The 12178-nt window shown below is 44.6% G+C and overlaps 1 long non-coding RNA gene across 1 annotated transcript; it reads left to right on the top strand.

Annotated features, from left to right (window-relative positions):
* Nucleotides 1-3851: 3851 nt before the first annotated feature.
* LOC140219774 (uncharacterized) lies at nt 3852-11664 on the top strand. The gene is made up of 2 exons (XR_011895953.1): nt 3852-4066; nt 10201-11664. It is a non-coding gene; the product is annotated as an uncharacterized lncRNA (long non-coding RNA).
* Nucleotides 11665-12178: the final 514 nt, after the last annotated feature.

The following is a 12178-nucleotide window of genomic DNA, read 5'->3' as shown; positions in this document are numbered from 1 at the left end:
GCTAAAATGGTAGGAAATCGAAGAACAACTGAAGCAGGGGGACTTAATGGTTTATGGGTTTGTAGAGACACATCTTAGGGACATGGAACAACCGCCCTGTAACCCTGATTATGCATGGGAATACTGCAACAGAGTGCAGGGTAGCAGAAAGGGCGGGGGAATTGGAGCACTCATTCATAAAAATTCATATTGGCAAAGGGTCAAACAGCAATGCAAGGAGCATTTATGGCTAAAAGGAAAAGTAGCAGGGGCGAAAACACTTCTAGGCTTTGTATACCTTTGGACAGGATCAAATGCTAAAGAGGAAAACAAAAAAATGTTGGACTGTATAGCAGCGGACATCAATGAGCTAGGTAAAGGATGCGAGATAATTGTATTAGAAGACATGAATGTGCATATTGAAGATATGGATGGGTACACAGACTCCACAGGTAATATACTGCTGGATATGTGTGAGAGGCTTAACTTAGTTGTCTGTAACTCTACTGAAAAGTATGACGGGATCATAACATGGGAGGTAGGGGGTCGACACTCGACAATAGATTCTGCGTTAATGTCACATAGGATGTACGATAGATTAGGAGCCATGATTATAGATGAACAGGGCTGCAGAAGTATAGGTAGCGCCCACAAACGTATCAAGTTGAGTTTTAAGAGGCAAACTAAAGCACGTACGACGCGTGAGGAAATGCCAGATGTGGTTTTTTACTCAGAATACCAAGTGAAAATAGCGGCCAAACAAATTGAAGAGGAAATATCAGAGGGTACTGAAACTGATTGGACTTACCCAAAGTTAATGAGACTATTTGAGCGTGAGCTAGGTAAGGCGCGAGTCAGGAAAACAAGGCAAGGGATACGAAAACTCAAGAGCTGGTGGGATGAAGAGGTTAACAAGGCCATAAAGAAACGTCAGGAAGCCTCCAGGAAACACACGTATTCCAAGAGTAAGGGAGAACCTGGAGCAGAAGTATAGAGGAAGTGGGTAAACTACATAAAATGCAGAAGGGAAGCATCATATTTGATCAACGAGAAAATCAAGACAAAAAGGTCCCAATGGCTGTCAGAAATAAGCAATAAAAAGATGAACAGGCAGCTAAGAAATTCTGGCAACATCTGAACTCCTTGGGTAATAGGACAAGCCTAGAGCAGAGGTATATAGTAACAGCTCAAGGTACTCGGTTAGAAGGAAAGGAGGCAATGGGGTATATAGGAACCATGATGGGGGGAAAATTTACAGAACAGAGAAGTGGTACATGCAGCATGTCGGAGAGGGATAGCCCGGTCAATCCACTGCTTTCGCTTGAACAAAGAGAGTGGGAAAGGGCCGAGAAGAGGGTACCAAGTAGCACATCGGCGGGCCCCGATGGTATTCCAATTATGTTAATAAAGAAATTGGGCCCGAAATCTAAGAAAGCATTAAGGGAGGTGGTGAGCAAAATGCTAATGGATGGTGAAGTACCTGATGAACGGAGGCTAAGTAGGATGAGAATGATATATAAGGGAAAGGGGGACAAAGCTGACATAAATAACTACCGGCCTATAAAAGTGACGTCAGTAGTTTACAGGGTGGTTATGCAGATTATAAAGGACAGACTGCAGGCATGGGTAGAGAACGAGGGGGTACTTGGAGAGCTACAGAATGGGTTCCGGAAGCATAGGAGGCTAGAAGACAATCTGTTATCACTAACACAGTGCATTAAAATAGCTGAAAAGGAACACAGACCACTATGGCTGGCTTTTTTGGATATCAAGGGAGCCTATGACAGTGTACTTCAAGAGGGCTTGTGGGGCATTCTGGAAACTTTAGGAGTGCAAGATGGAGTAACCATTTTCTTAAAAGATATCTATAAATGTAACCGGGTAAATATACAATGGGAAAAGCAGGTTTCGGAGCCTGTAATGATTCGGCGGGGGCTTAGGCAGGGGTGCCCATTGTCACCTCTGATGTTTACGCTGTACCTACAAGGTTTAGAGGCCAAAATACAGCAAAGCGGACTCGGCTCCAACCTATCATTTTTCAAACAAGGAAAATTGATTGAACAGTCATTACCAGCACTGATGTACGCGGACAACCTTTTCGTTGTCTTAAATAAATTCTGAATGAATGAATGAATGAATTAATGGCTGACAATACAGAAGATCTGCAGGGATTGATGAACATAGGTGGTACAGAAGGAGACAGATTAGGCTTGAAGTTTAGCAAAGAAAAATCAGCAGTCATGATTTTTAATGATAGCGTTTGCGGTGAGCATAAGATACAGGAGGCCGCGCTGGAGATAGTCGATAAATACAAGTACCTTGGGGTGTGGATAAATAATGGCATTGAGTACCTGACAGAGTACGAAAAATATCTAACGACAAAAGGTAACAGAAGTGCAGCGATTATGAAGAGTAGGGCACTGTGTAACTACAATAGGTACGAGGTAGTACGAGGGATAGGGAAGGGGGTAATGATTCCAGGCCTGACTTTTGCCAATGCAGTTCTATGTACGAGAGCAGAGACCCGGCAACAGTTGGAAACTAGGCAACGTGGTGTGGGTAGGCTCGCTCTGGGATCACATGGCAAGACACCAAATCTGGGGGTGCAGGAGGATCTGGGGTGGTCTTCTTTCGAGGGCCGAGAGGCTAGTAGCAAGGTAGCATTTGAGGAGCAATTGAGAAAAATGGGGGAAATGTGGTGGGCCAGGAAGGTTTTCAGTTACTTAGACACGAGGAATGTTGACACAAGGTGGAGGAAGCGAACTAGAAAATTGACAAGCAAATACTTGGGCAGCATTGGTGGGACAGGTAAGGAATCATCCGCCAAGAAAAAGGTTAAGGAGACAGAGAGGGGTATGTGGAAAACAGAGATGCAAACCAAATCGGCATTAGAGACATACAGGACGTTTAAGCAAGAAATAGCCAAAGAAAATATTTACGATAACTCTAAGGGAAGCTCATTGTTGTTTGAAGCCAGGACAGGTGTACTGCGAACTAAAACGTACCGAGCCAGATACCAGGAGATAGATTTGTTGTGCGGGGCGTGTGGAGAGGAGGAGGAAACAGCTGAACACCTGACACTTGCTTGTAAACAACTTCACCCTGCAGTTGAATGTAACGGAGAACTATCCAAAGCTTTGGGTTTTAAAGACAGTGAAAGTAAAACAGACTTTGAACAGGTAGAAATGACTAAACGGAGGCTATCTGATTGGTGGATAATATCAACGCAAAAGTAAAGGAGTAAATACGTAGGTATACATGCATATATACCATTCATGGCTAAATGGCGCGCGCCGCCGCCGCCCGATTCAAAGGGTTGAGCCTCAATCATCCATCCACCCATCCAGCAGGCCATGAGCATAGAGTTTCTCACTATAACACCTAGAGGGTAATCTGGCGCCACCGTCTATGGGAGTTTCTTAAGGGGGCACCGTGCCGTCATGGGAATGACGGGATATGTGTCTGCGAGGCTTGTGTTGGCTGGTGTTGTAAGAGGCTTCGTCTAAAACGTGGATATGGCTACGCAAATAACGCGTTCTCAAAGTAAACTCTTCATAAAATGTTTCCATTCACGCATATTACATCTTTACTCACCCACGATGCATGACCAAGCGAAGAAAAGCAAGAACAGACGACCAACTGTTTCAAAGCGAGCGCGAACCTTGTCGTCTGTCTTCCAACTTTAGCGGCCCGCTGATACTTTTTACGTAACATGTAGTCGTACACACAATAATAAGTTCTCATAGTTAAACAAAACATGTTTTCGCGTAATAATAAAGCTAAAACAGCTTTTCACGTGCTGTTCTAGTAGAAAATTAATCATTGTGACAGACGGAACGGTACTTGCCAAGCGCGTCTTCAAGGTGGAAAGTGTCTGCGTTCACCCGGTCGACGGAACGCAGGCGTTAGGTTCACCCAAACGTCACGTCCGGGATGTCGATTCATTCTTTGTTTTTCGCGTCCGTGATGTCACATCCGTCTTTGGTTTTGGCGGCAGAATGGCAAGCTCAAAGGTGAGCTACGCTCAAACAACTGGACAAAGATGTGGATCGTTTATTTTTTGGGGCTTGTGCTAGCGTAAGCTATCGTAAGTACTTCACTTTTCCATTCGATGTGCCTCTACTATGCAAACCTACGCTTTCGGCTGCCTGATACTTCATTTCCAGGTTCCTTACCAGCTTATTTTCCTTGTGACGCATCCCGCGGACCGCCGCACCGATCAGCCAGTGCTACAGTGTACTAGCGCCGAGAACGCATATTAGACGACACTGTTTATCTTAGGTTCCTTCAAACTTGTAAGAGCCTTTTTCACAATCACTTAAACGTAACATTACCTGGTTACGGTGCTGCTACACGGCAGCATGTGTAAATGGCAGATGACCCAAGTGCGGCATGTGCGCGCACTTGTTTAGAGAAAACAAGGAGTATTCATCATTTATCTCGCAATGTAAACGCACATTCCTGACACATGGTTCAGGTCTGCCGTCCGCCGACTAAGGGCGGTAGTGAATGAAGTCGCTAAATGAGTGCTTTGCGGCGTCATTAAACGCGCGGGAAACAGCGTTCCTTTACATAGTAATATGAGCCTTTACATAGCAATATCGCTGCGCTGTCAACAGCCATTCTCTGGTAACCTTTCTCCGCAGCGTAACGCTCGAGTGCTCTGTGCAGATGTGACAAAGGTTGTGTGTGCGGTCGGTATTTGTGATTTTCTAGAAAGAAGCTTCATTACAAAGTGCATGATCAGGCTGCGTGGTCGTCCATTCTACTAGAGCGGGACAATCAATAAACGATACAAGCATGGACATACACATGCTGTTGCCAAATAACCCTTAAGGTGGGTCCATTTAATACTGGTGATTTAATCGTGGGTGAAGACTGGGATGTTCTCTTTATGTGCTTGCTTCAAAGTAGGATAAATCGTAACTTGGCCACCAAATTTTACTAGTGTTATAAGGTTTTGTGAGAAAGGGTGTTGTGTATGGCTTTGTAACGAGTCATTGCCTCCCATCGCACGTGTATATCCCGGCTGGAAGTTATGTTCCTGTGCTCAAGAGTGCTTCAGGAACCCTCTGAGCACTTGCACGTTGATATTACAGCCACTTGTGAATTCTGGTCCTATGTAAACATTAAGGGGTTTTAGCACTCATCTTAGTGATAACCTTAGACGTTAATTCTATAGTGTATATTGTTAACTGACAAGCTGGGTCTGGTAAGTTTTACATCTTGACACTAAGAACCTGTGGCATGATGAGTTTGCGCAAAAGAACAGTGCAGGTGCCATCATATATACATTCATTGTCATTCACGCACACTATTGGAGGGACTCCAATCTACATTAAGTACAGCGCAATCGGCGCCAGTACCAGTGGTCGCTCAATGTGTGGTTTGGAATTTACGCCAGTGCAATAATCAGTACCATCTTCAATCACGCACTGACTGGACAGCGTTATGTGAACGAAATCCTTGAAGGAGTGGTTGATGAGTTTCTCAGCAAAGTCCCACTGTCACATCTTCCACTTCTGCTGTATCAGCAAGATGGGCCACCTGCATGCAGCAGCAGCCGAGCACGAAACTGGTTGGGTGCTACTTTTCAAATAGATTGGAAGGCACGAGCCTGTAAAGAGGCCGGCTAGGTCACCTGACCTCTCCGTTAAGTTTCTTTCTTTGGGGTTATGTGAAAGATTGTGCCGGACGTCAGCTTAGACGGACGTCACATTAGTTCAAGGTAAGGATAATGGATGTCTGCCATAGAATTCCAGCATCGGTCATCAAGAAAGCCACTAAAGGTGTGATAAAATAGACAGTACTGCGTAGCTGCAAAAGGAGACCTATTTGAACACGTCCTCTAGGCTGATGTTCAACGCAGCTTACGAATTAATAGATAGTAAGAGCACACAGTTTTTTTTTTTTGTCTGTGTGTGTGTGTGTGTGCCGACATTCTGATTGCCAGTTCGGCTCATAGAAGTGGTATATTTAATTTCGTGAACGCATTGGTTTTGCCTTTTCTCTACAAGTTGGTCGCTTTCCAGTGTGTTTATTTCGCTTTTATTTGTTGACACGAACCTGTTTTTGCAGCACGTGTACACTTTCATGAAAAATAAAACGCTCACTTTATATTGGCTTTGGTCCGAAGCAAGTTTCTGGTGCGAAATATAACTTCGCCCGCACTCTTTCGATGCGGTGCGAGCAAAGTCTGGATTTTGAAACATTCTGTGCCTATTACATTGCTCTTCACATTTCGTGTGTGGTCAGAGCTGCACTTTGGCTTCGTTATCAAGGTGCTTTTGTTATCATTTATCAGTCGGCCTTGAGAGAGGGATAATAAGTGTGACGTAGAGAGAAAGGAGAAGCTGCGAAACCTGCTGTTGGGGCTCCTTCCGTACCATTATCAAGGTGGTGCGCTGTCTCTTCGGGTTTGCGATAGGCAATGCAGTTACTTTCAATCAGCTTATTTGAGGGCACTGCTTTATGATGCAGGTGAGAGTTCACTCACATGGTATTTTTCATAGTTCGTGAGGTTATTTTCCAGTCGGTAAAATTGTACGCAATTAGTATGTCGCTGAAAACACTGCAGTTAGATGTCATTTTGGGATGCCAACAAATGCCTCATTGACACTTTGAAAATTATTAGAGTACTTCTCGAGTTAGATAATTGTAATTACCAAATTAAATCTCAGTAACGAAAGAATTACTGGCTACTACTCCACTTTACTGGAAACAATATGCACTAGGTTTTCTTCGAGTAACGGAACTGTTTTTTTTTTTTTAATCTTAGTGCATGATAGCTGTGGAACACTCTCTCTCTTCATCCCCATACCCCTTTCCCCAGTGCAGGGTAGCAAATCGGACATGTGTCTGGTTAACCTCTCTGCCTTTCCTCTCTTTTATTTCTCTCTCTCTATAATTCACTCAGTAACCATAATGAGGCCAAGCCAGATTCACTCGAAATCAGAATCAACAGCAGTCATGTGCGGCAGCACTTATGCTCGGACTAGCAGAAAAAAAAAAGAGGCTGCAGTTTTGCAGAAAGGCGAAGCAGTGTTAGTGATAGCCAAGTATGCGACAGTTACACGAAGGAAGATTACACCAGCAAGGGGACTCAGGCTGTGAAATTGAACTGTCTCCTACTATGAGGTCTTGTATATACTTAGCGCCGTTACTTCAGTGCTCAAGTCTTCGAGGTCAAACGAAGTTTCTTGAAGTGCAAGAAATATATATATATATATATATATATATATATATATATATATATATATATATATATATATATATATATATATGTATCGTAAGGAACCGCTTTATTCCAGCCAAGCTCGGACTACTACCTCGAGGATTAAACTGTGCTGCTAGTGATGATATATGCAGATGAAAAAGATGTGCAGATGATGAAGTTGAAAGTCAGGCATGTGTTGTGCCCATGCTAATTCTCTCTCGCTGTGGAAGCGGCCGCCTGGCTGCGCGTAAGTACTATAAAATGCGTCAAGTATTTGGTTTTAAGCGGGAGACATGCACTATCTCTCTGCCACAGCAACGGGAATCGGGTGGCGTTCTAACAAGCGAGACATGGTAATTGACAGGTGATGTCTGCTCAACGACCGCGGAAAGTCGAATAAAACACCAGAAATTTTTTGCATAAGCCAGGAACGCACACAGGAGTCCAAAGGACTTCGTCACCAGGAGAAAAAGTCACAGCGCAGTGGGTCGAGTCGTAATGAAACTTGCGAGCGTCCTGGGAGACGCCTGTGTTAAGCGGGGCGAGGCGACTGCACTCCGCGAGGCGAGACACAAACTGTTCCAAGAAAGGAACTGATGGGGGTACAGGAGTTGAAAGGAATGATACATCAGGAATGAAACTTGGTGAACAGCCATAGATGAAGAAAAAATGTTAAAAGCCAGTAGTACGTTGCGTAGCCATGTTATAGGCGAATGTCATGAACGGCAGGATTGCATCCCCGTTCGTGTGGCCAGGGCGGATGTACATCGCAATCATGTCAGAGAGGGTATGGTGAAAACACTCCGTCAAGCTGTTGGTCTGCGGATGGTAACTGGAAGTCGTCTTGCGAATTGTGTTAGAGGCGCACAGAACTTCGGTAAGGATAGAAGAGAGGAAGACTGCTGCGGTCACTGAGGAGAACGCGCGGAGCGCTGCGGTGTAAGATAATGTTGTGTAGAAAGAAATCGGTGACTTCAGCAGCAGTCCCGGATTGTAGAGATGCTGTCTCCGCATAGCGTGTTGGATGGTCTATGGCCGTTATAATCCAACGATTGCCATGTAAGGTCGTGGGAAGAGGACCGTACAAGTCTATTCCAACTACTTCAAAAGGCGAAGCGGGACAAGGCAGAGGTTGTAAAGAGCCAGAAGGAGCTGTTGGTCGTTTGCGGCTTTGACAATGAACGCAGGGTGCAACATACTTCGCAACGGCTGAAGATGGGCCAGGCCAGGAGCAGCGACTTCATATTCTGTTGTAAGTCTTGTGGTAGCCTAGATGACCAGTCGTCGCATGATCGTGAAAGGCTTCAAGCACCTCACATTGCACAGAATATGGTATGACCGCGACCCATTTGTTGCCATCGATGTGATAAATGTTGCGATGTAAAACCTCATTGTGCAGCTTGAATTGATTAAGTTGTCGACGAAGTCAGGCGTTTGGAGGTGACGAAGAATCTTCCATGCGTTGGAGAATAGTTCAGCAGTATGGGTCGATGCGTTGGTGGGACACAAGGACAGATGGGCTGTCGTGTCTTAGCCATTCGAGGGTTACAATGGGTAAAGCTGATGAAGAGGACTCAGGACGTACACAATCACGGAGAGGTTATGGTGAATCGTCATGATTCTTCAGAGGGTAGCAAGAGAGAGCATTGGTGTCTTGATGCTTCTTTGCAGCCCTGTAGGTGACATTGAAATCGTACTCCTGTAGGTGAAGCACACAGCAACCCAGGTGACCTGATAAATTCTTTAGCAATGAAAGCCAGCACAGTGTGTTATGGTCGGTAACGACTGTGAAATGGCGGCCATGAAGATATGGGCGAAATTTTTGCACTGCCCAACAGCAAGGCACTCCTGCTTGGTTATGGTGTAGTAATTCTCTGCACTGGTTAGTGCACGACTAGCATAAGTAATTACTCGTTCGCGGAATGTGTTGTCACGTTGCAGTAGAATGGCACCGAGACTGACTGCTAGCGTTGGTGTGAAAGATGGTGGGCGCGGTCGGATCAAAGTGGCACAGTACTGGGTCTGACGTCAGGGCATGTTGCAAAAGCAGGAAAGCATGTTCACATTCGTCGGACAAAATAAAGGGCGCATTACTGGCGAGGAGTTGATGGAGCGGGGACGTAAGCGTAGCGAAGTTGCATATGAAGTGCCGGAAGAAGCAAGTCCAAGAAAACTGCATGTCTTTTTGACGCAGTGGACACAAAATTCGAGGATGGCAGTAAGCTTCTCGGGGTCTGGTCGAATACCTTCTTTGCTGACTATGTGCCCCAGAACTTTGATGGCCTTGCTGGCGAAACTGCATTTGTGTGTGTGTGTGTGTGTGTGTGTGTGTGTGTGTGCGCGCGCGCGCGTGCGTGTGTTGAGCTGCAAACCAGCATTTGCAAGAGAGGCAAGGACTTCATCAAGACGTTGCAAATGTTGTGAGAACATGGTTGAAAACACAATGTCGTCGAGATAGCACAGACAGGTTTTCCATTTCAAGCCACACAAGACTTATCGATCATGCGTTCGAATGTGGCAGGCACATTGCAGAGTCCAAAAGGCATCGCACTGAACTCGTAGAGCCCATCAGGGGTAGCAAATGTCGTTTTTTCTTTGTCGGATTTGGACATCGGTATTTGCCAGTAGCCTGGTCTAAAGTCAAGGCTAGAAAATTATTCAGCACCGTGGAGTGAATCTAGTGCATCATCCATCCATGACACGGGGTAAACATCTTTGCGCACATTTTGTTCAGCGCACGGTAAGAGACGCAAGAACACACTGAGCTGTCTTCGTGACAATTGCAACGACATGAGTGTCAACAGCTCAAGTGACAGTTGATCCACGAGGCAACAGTTGGGGTTCGAGAGTTTGGTTTATTGCAGTAAGCAATGCAGACCCCTCAGAGAAGCGAATAAGGCCAGGGGTAATCAGAATTGCTCGAGATAGGGTATGGTCATAGGGTAGAATGAGTACGCCGCCATCCACAATGTTACAGGAGTTGACACCTATAATCTCTTCTCTAGGTGGCCAAAGAACGTAATCGGAAGAGGTGATGAGACGAATGCGTTCTTCGTGGTAAGGAAAAGAATTGCCAGTGGCATCCAGTTGTGTGAGGCGCTGACGACAAGAGATAGAAGCAGACGCCAAAGAAGTCCCACCCCAAGATGAGTTCATGGGTCACTCACGAAATACCGCAAAAACAATGTGGTGAAGAATTTAGTCTATGGACACACGAACAGTACACGGTGCGATTGGACGAATAATAACGTTGGCTGCTGCACAAAGAGAAAGGCCGGAGTAAGGCAATTCTTGTGTTTTATAGAGTCCCGAACAGTCGCATGGCAATAATCGCCAAGCGTCTTGTAACATGGAGCCACCTCAGAATTGCACCAAACAAAGATGATGGATGCAGCCAGTCTTGCCAGATAACTACATTTTGACTATTCTGTATTGTTTGCATTTATTGTGCAAAAGGAATTCTCGCAGAGAGTTTTATCTTCAGTGGCCTTCAGTTGACGTCATCTGCTACAACTAGCACATAAGTTAACTCCATAGCACCACTAGGATGGAGACATTGTGTCGTGGGATGCTTCCTTAAAAGTGGGCAAGAAGATTCTAAAGGAAAAGTGTGAGATGGTCACAGTAATAACCAAGGCATTTGGCTTGGGAATGACCCAGCTATGAAGGTATTATCAGATGTGGACAAGCATATAATACTAAATGGCGCCTTGCACGAGTCCCAAGTGTCAAATGTAATAAGTATTGTGCATTGAAAGGGCCAAAAATGTTTTGTACATGCAAGGGAACACTATGGGCATTTGATAGCAGTTGCTTAGATGTACTACATTAAAAGGAACCAAACGAATTCCCTTAGACATAAGCGTGCAGCAAATTCAAGGACTAGATGAAGCTTGAAAGAAACTGCATTTCATGTAGGATAGGTGTGAATGACCTTTGTGCATGAGATCAGTGACAAAAACACTAAATGAATGCAGTACAGTGTTTGTATCATATCTTGTGCAGACCAAACTAGCCTGGAGTTTCAGCATTCCTTGTCAGTACATTTAAATAGGCACTACATTGTTCAAAGTGCAATATTGTTCTACGAAACATAATATGCAAGATGTAGCATGCTAACCCTCGTGGCTCAACAACTACTGAACCGAAACCTCAATGAGCAGTGAAGCGTCCTTGTAATTTTCATCGTAACCATACTTTTGCTCTTGAAAGTGAACCTCTTTAGTGAATTTGCTTGTGTATTAATTTTTCTTTAGGCAAGTATTTTTTATACATGTTAATGTCTCAATCCTGCTTTCTCTTTCCGGAGCTAAAACAAAATGCCTCTTATTTCAATTTGATCTTTTGACCTAGGGAGCCATCATCTGGTGCTGTGTACAGCAAGCACATGCTTCGGGCAAGGAGGGAGCCAGCACCATATCTACATCAGCAAGAACCTCTGTGCTCAAAATAAACATTTTCTGTGCAAATACCTGTCTTTTTATACTTCCAGCATGAATTAATAAGTTTTTTTGCCTTCACATGCAGGAAGGTTTATAGGAATAAATAGTGACTGTTGAATGCCCAGGAAAAGCCTTGAAGCCATTCTACTTGTACAGTGATAAAGTACATGTGTACTTGAACTTGATAGTACAGAAACGAAAGGCAAAGTAACAGGCAAAATGCTCGGGGCAGCAGTCGTATAAATGGTAGATGAACACAGCTAATTGTGCTGTCCAGTTTCATTCAGTTTGACCAAGTGTTGCAAAAATTGCCTTCAATATGAATCATTCAGTTTAGCCAGCTAAAGTCGAACTCGTACAAACTTTGGAATGTCTGCTGAGAATTTTAGCATACATGGTATGTGTGCATCCTTCAGCAGCACTACAAGCCCAATAAGGTTTTTGCGTTACTGTCCCCCCTCCCTTGGGGTTATTGCAGTGTCTACTTCAAGTGCTTGAGGGTATAATGGAGAATGACTCCAATTTGCTATGAATATGTGCA

Source organism: Dermacentor andersoni, chromosome 8, assembly GCF_023375885.2.
Source record: "Dermacentor andersoni chromosome 8, qqDerAnde1_hic_scaffold, whole genome shotgun sequence".
Taxonomy (NCBI): Eukaryota; Metazoa; Arthropoda; class Arachnida; order Ixodida; family Ixodidae; genus Dermacentor; species Dermacentor andersoni.
This window is presented reverse-complemented; position numbering and strand designations above follow the sequence as displayed.